A 17,653-nucleotide genomic window follows, 5' to 3' on the forward strand; every position below is an offset into this window, starting at 1 on the left:
TCATGGCAGGAGGAGCATCATGAACATTTTACAATTTCTCACTACCAGGGTTTGTCTGGCGGTGCTGGACAGTAAAAAATTATTACATCTCTACCCTTCCTGATTGGGTGGCGGACATGTAGTCATTTGTCCAATGGCTCTAACTCAGCTTGACTGTCAGAGAGGTTTGACTATGGCGGGTACAGAGTAGTCACTGCTGTAGCGAGACGGAAGGTCTGCCCGCATTTAAGTCAGTCGGGTGGACCTACATGTTGGTGGTATGTATGCTCCTTCGCCGCTGAGACGGAGTACACATACCACAAACATATAATTTGGGCCACTGTGTTAGAAGCTCCACTCTAACTCTAGTGATACAGTAGGGCTTTCTTTGGTCTTGTATGAGAAAGGAGTAGCCATTTTTTTACGTGGTTTAGCGTTGTGCATTTGGGGGGGGAAAAGGTGCTACGAACAATCCTGAACTCAGGATGTTTTTTTCTCACTTTTTCACCTCCATACTTTTATTCTGAACTTCACAATATTAGGACAAACCTCTGCATCTTACTCACAGCCCTAACTCCTACCTTTTTGATCTCCATCCAAGCACACACCCTCCCCGCCCTAATCACGCGTTGAGTGTGTTAATCCTCCAACTCTGCCAAGCGCTCCCCTCCATGTACATCACTCAAGCATATAATAACCATCTAAGAGCACCACTCCATAGTACAGGGAGACAGGTGGACAATGAGGAATCTGCAGCTGGAGGATCCACCAATAAGAGTTGAACCAAAGGTAAGTGTCATTATTTTGATTGGTGCTACTAGTCGCAGATTCCTCACCTTGTGATCTGTACCAGTTCAATGACCCCTTCAAGGAGGTGAGTCTGAGAAGTAGACTTACACCACAAAGACCTGCGGGGCGGCGCAGGCAAAATGAGAATCCGCTGCTCAAACAGGAAAAAGGGAACCATTCTTTGGTTCCCATGCTAGAACGGACCTCTGTTGGTGCCAGAACTGCCTCAATTACACAAAAAAGATAATGTGTTTTGAAGTAACAGGCAATTAAAGAAAATAAAAAGTATCAAGTATCAGAAATGGGAAATCATTTTAAATTCCTCCAAAGGTCAATGTGAAAGGGTGTTTGTTTTCATCCTCTTTCATGTTTGAAAACTTCAGACTCCTACACCGACTCCAGTGAAAATGCATTGCTGATTAGTGCAGAAGTCTAAAAAGGACTTTGAACGTGAATCTGTGGAAGGAAATGAGACCGGATGTAAATTGCAATTTTCTTTATTCTGTAAAACTCTTCACTCTGTTTTTCGCTAAAAATGATCTTTTCTTGACTGTATATAGAAAGTTTACATTTTGGAAGTTAAATTTGACATTCTGCCTAGGACTCTGTAGTATGCTTCTTTTTCTATCACAGCTTCTCGATACCTTCAATTGGTAGCCAAAGATGCCACCAACATTGTGTGCCAAAGATGGCGACGTGGCCCTCTGCTTTCCCAAGAAAAACCTTGTCTCTAACATATAACTTATCTCCACCAGTACCGTAGTGAGGGCCACAGTCTAGCAGCCTCCAAACCCTGAAAAGCAAAGAGATTCTCCAGTGTAATATCAGCAGTGATGGCCACATCAGAAAGCTACAGTGCTTGCCACAACTGTCACACTAGATTGAGCCACCTTGCAAAGGATTTCTGCCCATCGCCACTCTGTGATACCGTCTTTAGGAGTCGTCTACGCTGCTGGGGGTGTAAGTAATGTGACCATCTTTCACTAGTGCAGTCTGCAACCTTATACTTGCAAATGTGTTTCTGTTCGAATGTATAAACCATAAATATATCCATCTCAGATCTATGGAATAATCGCCTGGAGGCATTGTTTTTAGGTCGAAGCCTACCAGATAGCAAAGCTGTTGGTCTGCTAAGGACATCTTGGCGACGTACTCCCCAACACATTAATTCTGCCCATTGCTTACCATTGGCTTCGTGGTTTATAAGTCACACTTGCTTTCTATGTACTGGAATTGTGTTAGGCTGCCCAGCCTGAGTTCGTCCATTCCGGGGCTCATACCATATTTATTGTATTCTTCCACCAGTACTTGCTTTCTGTAAACAGGCCTTTCAAGCTTGTACTTATCTCGTCACAATTGCTGTGCATTCAAAGACAGAGGTCAAATTTCAGGTCTATCTTCTGAGCGAGTTTGGTGTTTACTTTTCTTTCTCTGATTTCAAGGTGGAAGGATTTATGTGACAATCATGCTGGATACTGGGGGTGTGCTGGAGGACAGCTGTATAATGTTATTTTTTTCTAGCACACAACATTAAAATGTCCGTAAATGAACTGTGCAGATATTTCAGAATATATTCAAATTAGGAAACACAAATGAAGTACATTTTTTGGTATTTCTGAAGTGTGGTGGAAGCAAATATTTTAATATGATCAAAACAAATCAATACACTAGGGTGGTGACTTTTCCACACATTATCGTTTGTACACTGTATACTTTTATCAGTGAAACTGTATGTCTGTGCAAATGTAATAGTCATTTCAATTGAAGATGTGTTGTCTGTAATGGCATTACGCTACCACACCATGCATACTCCACTTTACTCCACTCCCCGCCACTGCACTATACTCTGCACTACTTCACATTACAGCATCCCACACTGTATCACAGAACTCTACTCTGCACCTCTCAACTTTATGCCCCTCCACTCTAAACCACTCTACACAATGCCAATGAACTACACTCTTCACCACTGCATTCTACACCACTCCACTCTATGCCACTCTACTCTATGCCACTGCAATCTATGCAATCTACGCTGCATTGTTCTACTCTGCGCCACTGTAATCTACTCTAACCATTTCACTCAATGTCAATGCCAGCTACAACACTTTACTCAAAACCAATGCACTCGACGCCAATCTACTCTGCACCACTACACTCTACGCCACTATACTCTACTCTGCAGCACTCTAAGTTACTGCACTCTATGCCACGGTATTCTACTCTGTACCATGGTCGATTTTACACCTTTCTACTATGCAGCACTCTACTCTGTGGCCCAGCACTCTATGCACATGCACTCTATGCACTCTACTATACACCACTGCACTGTACGACAGCCTACTCTGCAACACTGCACTTCCTGCCACTCAACTCTATACCACTCTACTCTATGCAACTGCACACTACTCTGTACAACCCTATGCCAATGCACTTTACACCACTACACTCTATGCCACTTTAGTCTGCATCAATAAACTCTACTCCATTGCACTCTACACTGCAACACTCCACTCTATTCTGCACAACTCCACTCCACTTCACTCTCTGCCACTTTACTCTGTAACACTTCACTCTCTGCCACTGAACTGTAAACCACCTACTCTTCACCAGTGCACTCTATTCTGCACCACTCTACTCTACGCCACTCTACTGCACTCTCTGGGGATGTTGTGAAGTGAATGGTGTCCCTGTAGATGATGCCAATTCCACCTCCGTGCTTGTTGGTTCGGTCTGGGTGTGTTATCTTGTAACCTTTGGGGATGGTGGTGGCAATGGTTGGTGTGGACGTGGGGTGAAGCCAGGGTTCTGTGAGGAAGATGACATCCAGGGTGAGGGAGGACATCATGTCCCAGATCTCCATGGCACGCATCCTGTGAGAACTCTACGTCACTGCACTCTATGTCAATCTACGCTGTACTTTATGCCACATCATTCTAGGCCACTCTACGACACATCACTCTACAACACTCCACTCCACGATACCACACTCCATTAAACTGTACTCTTCTTTATGACACTCTACTCCACTCTATGCCACTCCACTCTACTCCACTCCATGTCACTCTAAGACACTGTACTCCACTCTACAATGCTCAACACAACTCCCTCTCCGCCATTCCATGCCACTTTACTCCACTCTATTCTATGACACACAACTCCACTCCACTCAACGCCACTCAATCCCACTCCACTCTACAACACTCTACACCACTCTACTCCAATGTATGCCACTCCACTCTACAAAACTCTACTCGACTCTATGCCATTCTACTATACTACACCACACTACTTCACTGTATGGCTATCTACTCTGCATTATGCCACTCTACAACATTTTACTCCACTCTATACAACACCCTCTACGCCACTCCACTCTGCTCTACACCACACCACTCCACAACACACTATACCACTCCACTCTACAACACTCTACTCCACTCTAGGTCACTCAACTCTACAACACTCTACTCCACTCTATGCTAATCCACTCTACCACACTTTACTCCCTCCACGACACTCCAAAACACTCTATGCCACTCCACTCTACGGCGCTTCATGACACTCCACTTCACTCCACTCCACACCACTCAATTCTACTCTGTGCCACTCTACGACTCTCTACTCCACTCCATAACACTCCATGACACTCTACTTTATGATACTCCACTCCACACCACTCTCCTTTATGCCACTAGCTTTTAGCCATGCTGAACAGCAGCCCCCCTGGTGAACAACATAGCTAAAACGTATTGGCAAAGTCAATAGCACTTCCATACGTGATACCTATTGGCTTTGCCAATGTTTGTTATACACAGCTACAATTGGTAAATCTATTAAAAAAGAATCTTTAAAAAAAACATGTGTTTTGTCTGATGATGGTAGAAAACATGTCAGTAGTAGTGTGCCCCCTCCTTAATATTAGAAAAAAAAGTCTTAAAATAAAATTCCTAACCTCGCTTTACTGAAAGCCCTAGGAGCCAGGGAAGAGAAAAAGTACTTTTAAGTGTATGATAAACACACCCTCCCACGGTTCATGTATACCAGCAAGTGTCGCTACGGACTGGCATGATGGGTATTGATGTAGGGGAAGCTGTTCAGAAGTATGCCACTCTCACTGTGCCCCTACCACTGCTCAGCATTTAGTGAGCTTAGAAGATTGACTGGCTTGATTTGCTGGACGGACAGTTTTCCATGATCTGGAAAGGCTTAATGGCCTAACATGACTTAATTTCATTGCAACTGCCCTTGTTATATGTGCCCATTATCCCTGTAGTTGGAGCACACAGGAACTAGCTTAAAGCTAGGCTCTGTATGTATGTGCTACATGGAGGTGCACTGCATCGCTGGCAGAAATACATGGTGCCTCTGCATATGAGTTGGACAACATGTGGTTGCAACACTCTACTGTATGCCAATCTACTGCACTCTATGCCACTGCACTCTATGCCACTACACTACACTCTATGCCACTACTCTCTACGCCAATATATTCTATGCCAATCCACTCTATACGCCACTCTGATCTACTGTGCACCACTGCACTCTAAGACACTCCACTCTATGCAGCTTCACTATATTCTACACCACCCTACTCTATGCCAATGCGCTCTACCCCACACTTCTATGCACCACTGCACTTTTTGCCACTGTACTCGACACCACTCCACTCTAGGCCACTCCACTCTACTTCGTACCACTCCACTCTATGCCAGTGTGCTCTACGCCACTACACTCTACTCTGCACCACTCCACTCTACCCAGCACCATTCCACTATATGACACTTCACTCTAATCTGAAACAATCTACTCTATACCAATGGACTCTATGCCACTACACTGTACACCACTGCACTCTACACTACTGCAATCTACACTGTGCCACTCCACTCTACACTGATCCACTCTACGCCACTGTGCTCAACCCCACTCTACTCTAAACCTTTGAAATCTATGCCAATGTACTCTACACCACTTTACTCAAAACCAATGCACTGTACTCCACTGCACCCCTAGTCAACTACTCTGCACCACTGCACTCTACACCACTATACTCTAAGCTGCAACACTCTACTCTTCGCCACTACACACTATGCCACTCTACACCATTGTACTCTAATTCACTGCAGTTTATGCCACCCAATTCTACTCTGCAGCACTGTACTTTATGACACTGCTCTCTACACCACTTTATTCTGCAACACTGCCCTCTACACCACTGCACTCTACTCAGCTGCACACTATGCTGCTGCACTCTATGCCACTCCACTCTGCAAGACTGCACTCTACGACTCTGCACTCTATGCCACTCTATTCTACACCTCACCACTCCACTCTACTCTGCAACACTCCACTCTAATCTTAATCTACTCTACGCCACTGCCCTCTACGCCGCTCTCCCCTGCGTCAATCGACTCTATGCCATTGCACTCCACTGCAATCTATGCTGCACCACTCCACTCTACTCTGTACTCTATGCCACTGCATTCTACACCACTTAACTTTGTCACAGCACTCTACACCACTTTACTCAATACCAATGCACTCTATGCCACTGCACTCTATAACAATCTACAATGCACCACTGTACTTTAAGCCCCTTCACTTTACACCACTCTACTACACTCCGCTCCACTCCATGATACTCCACTCTATGATGCTCTACTCCATTAAACTGAACTCTTCTCTGTGACACTTTTCACCACTCTATGCCACTTCCCTCTACAACACTGTACTCCACTCCATGCCACTCCACAACAGTACTCCACTCATTCATTCATTAAGTCTTTATTCGAGTACTCCACTCTATGATGCTCTACACAACTCCCTCTATGCCACTCCATGCCACTTTACTCCACTCTGTTCTAGCGCACACTACCCCACTCCACTTGACGCCACTCTAGGTCATTCCACTCTACAATGCTATACGACACTCATCTCCAATCGATGCCACTCCACTCTACAATACTCTAATCCAATCTTTGCCATTCTACTATACTACACTACTTCACTGAATGGCACTTCACGCTACGACAGTCTATTCTGCACTACGCCACTCTACTCTATAACTCTATATTCCACTCTATGCAACACCATCTACGCCATTCCACTCTGCTCTACACCACTCCTCGACACTCTATGCCACTCCACTATGTGACACTCTACTCCACTCTACGTCACTAAACTCTACAACACTTTACTCCACTCTATGCCCTACCACTCTACCACACTTTACTCCCTCAACACTCTATGCCACTCCACTCTGTGGCACTCCATGACACTCCACTTCATTCCACTCTACTCCACACCACTCAACTCTACTCTATGCCACTCTACGACTCTCTACTCCACTCTATAACATTCCATAATACTCTACTTTACAACACTCCACTCCGCTCCACGCCACTCTCCTTTACGCCACTAGCTTTTAGCCATGCTGAACAGTGGCCACCCTGTTGTACAACATGGCTAAAACATATTGGCAAAGCCAATAGCTCTTGCGTAAGTGACACCTATTGAGTTCTAGCCAATGTTTGTTACAAACAACTACAATTTGTAAATCTATTAAAATGTAACTTTAGAACAAGAAAAAAACATGTGTTTTGGCTGATGGTGGTAGAAACATGTCAGCGGTAGAGTTCCTGCTCCTAGCATTTAATATTAGAAAAAAAAGTTCTTAAATAAAATTCCCAACCTCACTTTAATGAAAGCCCTTGGAGCCAGGGAAGAGAAAAAGTACTTTTAAGTGCATGATGAACACCTCTGAACGGACAGTGGTATTGAGCTAGGTGAAACGACGCCGCCCGGGAAAATCGCACATATATTAGTTTCAATAGATCCTGAATTCTGGACGGTGCTGTAAGGTGAGAAGAACCACCAACCTCCCCCAAAAGTGCAGCCGAGGCCACTGAATACTCAAAGGAAATCCTCAGCACACGTCTGTAGTGTATCTAAACATTTATTTGCACATTGTATGCATAAATATTAACACAGTATTTTGAGTTTCTTATTTTTCTTTATTCTAAAAGTTTCTCTTCAGCCAACACGTGTTTTGGTGCATACACTGGGAAATCGTCCAGCGACTTTCTCAAGGCTGTATTTAACACAAACAAAAGACCGATGTAACACCATACATACACTGGTGTACATTATCACATTTGTAGTTCCCCATGTCTAGAGGTATAATTATACACCGCTAAGAAGACACATGTAATAAACACGCACAAGGTAGAACGAATGAACATGACACCCATGCCAATCAAGGGCCCAACCTAACTATTGAGCCAAATTATAGGGGGTGAAAAAGTGACATCCTGATCACCTGCTGATTGGTGATGGAGGAAAACATTTGTGACAACAAAGTGAAAGAGCCAATTACCAATCTGTGACTGTGTGCTGGTCAAAAAAACGTGATGACACTTTTCTGACATTGATTAAAGAACAACAGCCTAAAATAAGGACTGTAGATTGTCAGATGCAAGCACAAACCCACCCCCAATAGGTGATGGAAGAGTGATCAATATATTCACCTTAAAACCCATAGTCATGCGTGTGTGAGAACGCATTTCAAATACCTCTACAATCTTTGGTATATTCCTCTGTGAAATTAAAGAAACCTATCATTAGAATAAACTCCTCGTGTACATGCCTACTTCCATTACCAAATCTGGCACACAGATGGAAAACCTACTTCTCAGGGGTTTAAGGTCACAAATAATACCCACATATGATGACCTCGAGGCGGATCTTTTAATCGCCTGGGAGAAGAAACTAACTGAGAATTCCAACAGATTATTAGGGATTCTCATTGAAAATTGTGAGAGGAAGGTCTCACAATTACAGAAAGATATAGATGTATTAGAACAGGAGATCAAGCAGTTGACTTTGGCAGAGGCAACCAAAAAGAATTTTGCAATTTTGAATGACGTGATGCAACGTCATCTATCTGACATTAAACAGAGAAAAAACAGGAAACTAAGGAGGGATGAGCAAGATTATCTAAACGGCAGGATCTTCACTTTTGCAAAAAGTACGATCACTTAGTACCTAAAGACAATCAGCAGAGACCTAAGGAGGGACAATCAATCAGTTCAAGTTCCACGTCATTGGAAACTGTTCTGACCAGTGGCAGTGAGTCAGACAAGGGGGAGGGTCCTATCAATGCACCTAATAGCGAGAGTCATTTTTTACAAGAGGTTCAGAGAATAAAGAAAGGCAACGGATAAAACAGCCTCCCCGTACTGGTGGCAAAACAAGGAGGGGAAAGAGAGGGGGCTCAGGGAGAAGAGCTGCCACGGGTGAGAACCAGATCCTGGAACCTGAAAAAATAGATGACATAAATGTAGTGAATTTGACTGGGGAATGTTTTTCTGATGATGCTCTATTTGCTCTGACTAAGGGTATGAGTTTTTGCCCTAAAAATATAGGTGATATTTGTGATCTCAAAATAGATCAATATAAATTTGCTAGACGGATGAAAATTAAGAAACATTTTCAAATGATAAACTTTGACAATAAAAATTTGCAACCAAGTCATGGGGTCTTTGCCTCAAGTGCACTTTCGATACAGGAGGTATTGGACACCAGATTGTTAGTATCACTAGCTGCTTGTGAAGACGAGGTGGTGACCTCGGATATGATCACGTGAGATCTGCACATAGTTAGCGATCTTAGTATCACCAGTAACTTGAAGGAGAAGTCTAAGTGGACATCGACTCTCTTCACAGGTAATAATATAGAAATCTTGCATAAACTGGTGCTCTTAGACCTTGACAAACATATGGACAAAAGGAAACATACAGGTAGTATGAGAGACAACTTGAAACATAGAGAACGTCAAGCGCTAAAGGACCTTCTGAGTGATCAGAGCATCACGATCTGTGAGGCAGATAACGGGGGGGACATAGTTATTATGTAAAGTACTGACTATGAACTTGACATCCTCTCACAATTGAATGATCAGGAATGTTATGAGCCTCTTACGATCAATCCCATTTGGGCTCTGACAGACCACATAAACAGAAATTTGAGACAAAGGCATGGGTTGGGTTTGCTGGATGACAATGAGTTGGCTTACTTGAGAGTTGACCGTCTTAGGTACCCGTGCATTTACACGCTTCCCAAGATACACAAGGACCTTTCGTCTCCTCCCGGGAGACCCATCATATATGGTAATGATGGGCCGACCAAAAGAATATCGGAATATGTGGACACATTTCTGAAACCAATGGTCAAGAACTTGCCTTCGTACATCCGTCACATGAAACATATTCTAGGGATACTGACAGACCTGAATTAGGAAGAAAACATGACTTTGGTTACCCTTGATGCTACAGCTTTGTACACAAGCATTAGAAGAGAGATTGGTTTGCGTGCCATCAGAAAGATACTCAACACTAGGTCAGCCAGTGCATGGAATCACACAGAGATGCTGAACAGCATGATTGAACTTATTTTTTTTTGTTCAAAGAAAAGTGGTACAGGCAGAAATAGGGGGTTGCCATGGGCTCCAGATTGTCTCCTTCGTATGACAACCTGTTTATGGGTTGGTTCGAAGAGATGAGAATCTGGGGTCCGATGGGATCCAAATGGAATTACTCTATCCTGTATTGGGGCAGGTACATCGACGATTGCCTCATGATTTGGACAGGCACAACAGATAAACTGATGGATTTTTTCAAATACATCAATGAAAATTAATATAACATCAGATTCACCTTTGAGTTTACCACAAACAAGGTCTCCTTTTTAGAGGTTGAACTTTATATCAAGGAGAACAAGATCCAAAGCAGATTGTTTCGTAAAAAGACAGCGTGAAACGCACTGTTGCATGCATCCAGCGCTCATCCTGCTCACCAAATTAGGTATATTCCCTTTGGAGAACTAATCAGGGTTAGACGAAATTGCAGCCAAGATCCGGAATTTGAGGAAAGTAAGAAAGGTGTGTTGGCCCGCTTCCAGAGAAGGGGCTATGGCAAAAATACACTTAGGGAAGCTGAACAGAGAATAAATAGTGTAAAGAGACAGGACACTTTAAGGGAACGCACCAAACCTAGCAAGAAAAATGCGAAGATACGTATGATGATTGGTTACAACGCCTGGTCGGGGGTGTTAGTATGTAGTCTCAACAAGCATTGGCACATTCTGAGAGCTGACAAATCCCAGACAGACCAGACATTACTTATAGACGAGGAGGCTCACTGAGAAATTTACTGAGCCCTAGTTATCCTAGAGTTGGGACGAAAGAGAGTTGGCTTACACAACGTACAATAGGTTTTTATGGCTGTGAGCACTGTAGTGCATGCAATTGGGCCTGTAGCAGAAAGACACAGAAAGACGCAGAAAGACACATTTTAAGGGCCCAGGAGACCAAACGTACACGATTGTTACCAATATAAACTGTCTGACTAAATTTGTGGTATACATTATCTAGTGCAGGTGTGACAAAAGATATGTGGGTAGCACCATAAGGACATTACCTGAAAGAATAGGGGAACACATGAGAGCGGTGAAACAAGGGGACATTAGATATCCTATTGCAGCACACATCGCGCTATGCCCCTCACAAACCACTAATAAACACTTCTCATTCTATGACATAGAACAAACTCAGAGACACCCCAGAGGGGGTAGCAGAGAACTTGCCTTACAAAGACGTGAGGTCCGTTCGATTCTCAAACTTCGTACTACCGAGATTGGGTTAGATGTGGATCAGGAGCTGCATTATTTTTTGGGAAGGTGAAATGCTCATTACTACATTTTCTGAGTGGATAATAGTTATCAAAAGTATGTAATATAAGAAATGATTTTGGTTGCCTCCTTTCGTAATTCAAATTGTACAAATTTTTTTTCTTCGGTTTCAAATCGTTATGTCTACTTTCCATTTATATTTTTCTTATATAAAAAATATAGGAACTTGAATTTAATTGAAAGTTATCTAGGGGATGGAAAAATGTAGCGTTAATAGATCACAACCAACCCTGGTTTTAGATGATTTGTCAAATCATATAAATGAATTTTGAAAGTGACCTTATGCCCTTTCATACACTTAAAATGGTGGTGTTTGCCTCCTCAATTTTGGAAAGCATGTTACCATAAACACAATGAAACACGTTTCAAGATGGCGCCCATTTTGGTACAGTTTTAATCACTATTAATTTGCTGAACATTTTGCACAGTACACGGAACAATATAAGTAGTATAACCATGTGACATATTTTGGGTCAGATAACACTCTATGAGCTTTGAATACAGGGCTGCTGCGTGAGGATTTTGAAGATTTTGGTGCCTATTGGGAAGTTCAAGATGGCACCCGTTTTGGAGACAATATGTGTCCTTATTCTATTTTGACAACTCCTAGCTGTGAGAGATTGTATAAAGGCGAGAACACTCATTTCCTCTGTGTTCTCACACTCAAAAGTCACGGTTGTGGGCTACGTTGATGGCGGAGCTGCCCTTACGGTAAGAGATAATTGACTACGGATACATTGTTAAACTTTGAAGGACTACGCTGGTAGTTTGAGATGGTATACTTGTGCGATGGACAAATACGAATTGGGCATGTGTTATGAAGGCATCTTTTAAATATCTTGGTGCCAATTGGGTGCAGTACATATGGATTTGTGTGGGGATCATGATGGGACATATACGGTTCCATTAGCTAAGTCTCGGACGACTAAGTGGGATAGTGGTGATAGTGGATATTTTATGAGATGTGAGGTATAGTTTGATACGTGAGCGCACGTGCTGCAACCCTGACTATGTAATGGTTATGTTATGCGGGAACACGGGTTTGAGTTTTGAACAAGTAAGCAAGACAGCATAGAGGTTGCGCTGGATCTTACTAATGATAGATACGAGTACTGTCTTTGGAGGAGTTTACACATTATTACATCCCCGGATAGATAGATATTTTCAGAGCTCGTAGATTAGTCAGAGGGAGACCTTTCCTGAATGAAGAACCAATTTTAACAGAGAAGACAGATATTTTACCCATTGTGGGTTGGAATTATCACTACATAAGAAGTAGGTTTTCCATCTGCGTGCCAGATTTAGAAATGTTAGTAGGCATACACATGAGGAGTTTGTTCTAATGATAGGTTTCTTTAATTTCACAGAGGAATTTACCAAAGATTGTAGAGGTATTTGAAATGTGTTCTCACACACGCATGACTATGGGTTTTAAGGTGGATATATTGATCACTCTTCCATCACCTATTGACTGTGTTTTTTTTGATGGGGGGACTTGTGCTTGCATCTGACAATCTACAGTCCTTATTTTAGGCTGTAGTTCTTTAATCAATGTAAGATAAGTGTCATCGCGGTTTTTTGACCAGCACACAGTCACAGATTGGTAATTGGTTCTTTCACTTTTTTGTCACAAATGTTTTCCTCCATCACCAATCAGCAGGTGATCAGGGATGTCACTTTTTCGTTCTACCTTGTGCGTGTTTATTACATGTTTCTCCTTAGAGGTGTATAATTATACCTCTAGACATAGGGAACTTCTAATGTGATAATGTACACCAGTGTATGTATGGTGCTACATCGATCTTTTCTTTGTGTTTATACAGCCTTGAGAAAGTCGCGGGTCGATTTCCCAGTGTATGCGACGAAACACGTGTCGGCTGAAGAGAAACTATAAGAATAAAGAAAGAAAAACAAGAAACTCAAAATACTGTGTTAATATTTATGCATACAATGTGCAGATAATTGTTTAGATACACTACAGACGTGTGCTGAGGATTTCCTTTGTGCATGATAAACACACCAACCCAAGGTTCATGTATACCAGCAAGTGACACTAGCGACTGGCATGATGGGTATTGATGTAGGGGAAGCTATTCAGAAGTATGTTACTCTTACTGTACCCCTACCACTACTCAGCATTTAGTGGCATAGAAAATTGACTGGCTTGATTAGCTTGACGGACAGTTTTCCCTGCTCTGGGAAGGCTTAATGGCCTAACATGACTCAATTTCATTGCTGCTGCTCATGTTCGGTGTGTAATACTCAAATGGAGACACTGTTCCTAAAGAGGGAAAGGGCAAAAGAGACCAATTCGGAAAGAAATATGGAAGAGTAAAGTCCTAGGCTAGTATTAGGCCCAAAAAACTAGATCAAGGGGGAGGGCATACCTTAGTTTCTCTTGTTGCCCTCACACACCCCGAAGGATGTCATGCTTCATCATTGGGCGTTTTGCTCCTCGTCGGGCCGGCGCTGCAATGCCCTACGGGTCCCCCGAAGGGTCACTTTAGCGGAGATCTTTTAGAGAAAACGCCGTTGGGTGCATGCGGGTGTGTGGTTTGGGTCCTAATAAAAAGACATGTGGTGATGGGGGTGTGTCAGTGACGTGATAGCCTAAAAATGTCTAAGGGTTACTAAGGTGATAGGGTTTAATGTAAATAGCACCCTTGACATACTAAAAAACCCGTAGGTTAGGTGTTACCTTATTGGAAATAATGTGCCATTAGGTAACTAGTGTGTGGTCATGTGGTCGACATGTTTCGCGCCCCAATGGTCCAAAAGAGGATCCTTGGCGCTTCCTCAGGACCAAAAAGAATAATAGTGAGTGTGGACTGAGGGATACTACCCACAGTTACTATCCGGGCGTACAGGTCAAGATAGCCCTGCTCTCTGTGTAAGAGTCAAGTCGCTCCAGGATAAAAGCCTAGGTAAACATAAAAAGAAAGAGAAAGGAGAACATCCTGCGTATTAGAGTATGTTCACCTGTCCAAGGGATTCCAAAACGAGTACATAGTAAAATCATTCAAAAGGGATATCACCTCCACTCACGGGTGGTGGCGTGATGGGGTCTCAACGATAAGCTACCGGGCGCCTGGACCAGGGAAAGTGACCTGGAATGAAGACAACCCGTCACCGATCGGAGTCGCCCATTAGTCCAGACACTAACCGTGGAAGAGATCAAAACAAAATTTGTAATTATTTGTGTTTTGCTGATATTTAACCTATACCCTGATGCCGTACCATATTTATCTGCTTCAATACCTATACCTGATATAGCTTCAGGGACATTTGTAGAGAAAACCGCTACATCATCTGCGTAAGCAGTTATTTTTAATGCATTAAGGCCATTTTTGAACGGTACAATCATCTCTTGTTTGTGCAATGCAATCAAAAAGGGTTCTATTGCTAAAGCAAATAGCAGAGGAGACAGAGGGCACCCTTGTCGAGTGCCGCGTTCAATTGGAAAGATAGGTGAGCACAGTCCTGAATAGCATACTTTACCCCTTGGTTGATCATATAGGGATTTAACCCATTTTAAGTACTGACCTTTTATGCCGAATGCAACCAAGGCTGCCCAGAGGAAGTCCCACCCCACGCGATCGAAAGCTTTCTCCGCATCTAAAAGGATCATTCCGAGTGGGGTGGGATACGTCCTAGCAACATCAAATGCCGATATAGCAGTATTAATGTGTGCGGTAGTATCCCGTTTGGGGATGAACCCGTGTTGAAATGGTGAAACCATCTGTGGCATTAGTGACGCCAGCCTTGTTGCTAGTATCTTTGCAAAAATCTTTGCATCGGCATTGATTAATGATATAGGTCTATAAGACCCTCTCTCTTGTGGGGGTTTCCCCTTCTTAAGAAAAAATATAATTTGAGTGCGATTCCAGGACTTTGGAGCTTGTTCACCTTTACCAATAGCTTTGATAACCATAATCATAAGAGGAATTAATTCTTCCATGCATTTTTTATAAAGTTCTATGGGGATTGAATCTTCGCCTGCAGCTTTTCCCAGTGCTAGGGAATTGATAGCTGCCTGTATTTCATCAGCTGTTATATCTGCCTCCAAGTGATCGGCTTGCTCATCCTTTATATTCTGTACAGCATTTTCTGTCAGATATACTTTTATATTATCTCCTATTGGAATTGTTTCAGGCGTATATAACTCTTGATAGTATGTGGCAAACTGATATAAAATTGATTTAGAATCTTGATATAATTGTCCATCGTCACCTTTTATTTCCTTGATCAACGCTTGGGCTCGATCCTCCGCCACTTTATATGCCAAAATTTTTCCTATCCTCTCCCCACTTTCATATTGATTTAGCCTATATTTAGCTAATTTAGAAATGCTTTTCTCCCTAAAAATATTTTTCAAAACTAATCTTGATTCCATCAATTTTGCATTTAGATCTTCGATTTCTTTAGCCCTTGTAGTGGCGGAATTAACTAGCATCTTAGATAGCCTCTCTTCGATATTAGATATATCATCTAGTAATTTTTTATTATGAACCCTATTGATTTTATTTTGCTGCCAAACGAACTGTTGTGTAAACCCACGGATACTGGCCTTACAAGCATCCCATACCATCAGAGGAGATGTAGTGGACCCATTGATATCGATAAAATCTTTTATATGTCCTTTCAGCAAACTCACAAACTTAGCATCAGAAAAAAGATACCGGGGAAAAGAGAAGGGTCTAGGTGGATGTCTGTCCGTTTCAATTTCTATTATGAATGAAATCGGGTTATGATCCGATGTCACCCTAGGGCATATTGACATTTTACTAGTTGACAGTATAGAGTTAGAGGCAAAAACCATATCGATACGCGAGCAGAGCTTATGGGCGGATGAATAGTAAGTATACCCTGCTAAGTGTGGGTGAAGATATCTCCAGGCATCCTTGATTGCATGTATATTAGCCAAATCTAAGATGGCAGCCCTCGTCTTACGCATCCTTTGCAACGCACCCTTTCTGGTTGTGTCCATATTATAATCCATAACACAATTAAAATCACCCAACACTATACGTTCCCCTTCCCAAGTAAGTAATTCCATATTGACCTGATCAATTATTCTCGGTTCATCCTGATTTGAAGCATAAACCCCACAAATTATATATTGGAGGCCTTCCAAAGTCACTTGTACCATGGCCCACCTGCCCGCTTTATCCGTCATTTTTTTGTTGACTTCTATTTTAAGCTGTTTATGCTTCAGTATGGCCACCCCTCGAATTGAAGCATTGAAGTCTGTACAGACCAAAAGATCATAGCCTAACTGATTCAATAACTGTCTATCCTTATATGCAATATGAGTCTCAGTTATAACTACCATCTGTGGGTTATGCATCCTAAGTTCCTCATATACTAGTCTCCTCTTATTCCGATTGTTAAGCCCAGCCACATTCCAAACTAGAAGTTTTAGTTGATACATTTAATTGATATTGTTATTATAAATTCTGACAGAGCTTCTACCCAAAAAAAAACCATAGCATTCTTGCAAACCATATAAGCTTCTCTTAGCCAAAAGAACATAGATATATTTGTACTCATGATGCATTTTTTTATTTTTTCCCCTCCCCCGTTTCCCACCCAGTAGCTCCCCTCTGGTCCCCCCATTTCGGTTGACTGCCGTTCCCTTGGCAGTCGGTGAGCGGATAAAACACTGTTAGGGTCCAGGCTTTCAACACTAATCATATGAAAACAACAGCAACACAAAAAGAAAGAGGAAGAAACCTGTGCTACCCAATGTGCTACCCAATGTTCATAGGAGCAATCGCTCAGTTACCATATAAACTTTTAAAACTAACCAAGATATAACTGAAAAATCAACTAAAAGCGTATGCACTGAGCATTAGCATTAGCCTTAGACACTATCATAGTTGTTAGCTTAATCATTTCCCCTGTCGCCAGGAGGCAATAGCATTTTCAACCTCATTTACTTCCCCAAAGAAATAAGGTCGGCCGTTTTTAATCACTTTCAACTTAGCAGGTTCCTGCAAATAAGCTTGATATCCAAGTTCTTTAATTGGATCAATGAATTGCTTCAGTTTCCATCGTCTTTCTAGCGTGAGTTTGCTTAAATCAGATCTCACAAAAAAGATAGTAGAGTCAATGGTGACTGGAGTGTTAGGCCGTG

The 17,653-nt window shown here is 42.4% G+C and overlaps 1 protein-coding gene across 5 annotated transcripts in view; it reads right to left on the minus strand.

Moving 5' to 3' along the window:
- ITGB4 (integrin subunit beta 4) overlaps positions 1 to 17,653 on the minus strand; it is a 261,824-nt gene that overhangs the window by 221,408 nt on the left and 22,763 nt on the right. The gene's annotated exons all lie outside the window — the stretch shown is intronic.

This window comes from Triturus cristatus, chromosome 7 (assembly GCF_964204655.1).
Source record: "Triturus cristatus chromosome 7, aTriCri1.1, whole genome shotgun sequence".
Classification (NCBI taxonomy): Eukaryota; Metazoa; Chordata; class Amphibia; order Caudata; family Salamandridae; genus Triturus; species Triturus cristatus.